The sequence below is a fragment of the Sceloporus undulatus genome, chromosome 5, assembly GCF_019175285.1.
Source record: "Sceloporus undulatus isolate JIND9_A2432 ecotype Alabama chromosome 5, SceUnd_v1.1, whole genome shotgun sequence".
Classification (NCBI taxonomy): Eukaryota; Metazoa; Chordata; class Lepidosauria; order Squamata; family Phrynosomatidae; genus Sceloporus; species Sceloporus undulatus.
In genome coordinates, this window is record NC_056526.1 from 94,330,731 (window position 1) to 94,331,395 (window position 665).

Sequence of the window (665 nt, forward strand, 5' to 3'; positions counted from 1 at the left end):
TATGGGCAAGTGTTCCCCAATGATCCCCTATGGACAAGTATGGTTTCCCTATGGGCAAGTGTTCCCCACTGATTCCCTATAAGCAAGTATTGTTTCCCTATGGGCAAGTGTTCCCCAATGATTCCCCATGAGGAAGTATGATTTCCCTATGGGCAAGTGTTCCCCAATGATTCCCTATGGGCAAGTATGTTTTCCTTATGGGCAAGTGTTCCCCAATGATCCCCTATGGACAAGTATGGTTTCCCTATGGGCAAGTGTTCCCCACTGATTCCCTATAAGCAAGTATTGTTTCCCTATGGGCAAGTGTTCCCCAATGATTCCCCATGAGGAAGTACAGTGGTACCCCGAGTTACGAATTTAATTCGTTCCGCCGCCGCGTTCGTAACCCGAAATGCTTCGTAAGCCGAAAAAGCCATAGGCGCTAATAGCGAAAGCCGCGATTTCGTGCGAAAAAGCGCCGAAAAGCACCAAAAAATTTTTCGTAACCCGAAATAACCTTCGTAACCCGGAACAGTTTTTTTCTATGGATTTTTTTCGTAACCCGGAAATTTCGTAAGGCGGCGCATTCGTATCCCGGGGTACCACTGTATGATTTCCCTATGGGCAAGTGTTCCCCAATGATTCCCTATGGGCAAGTATGTTTTCCTTATGGGCAAGTGTTCCCC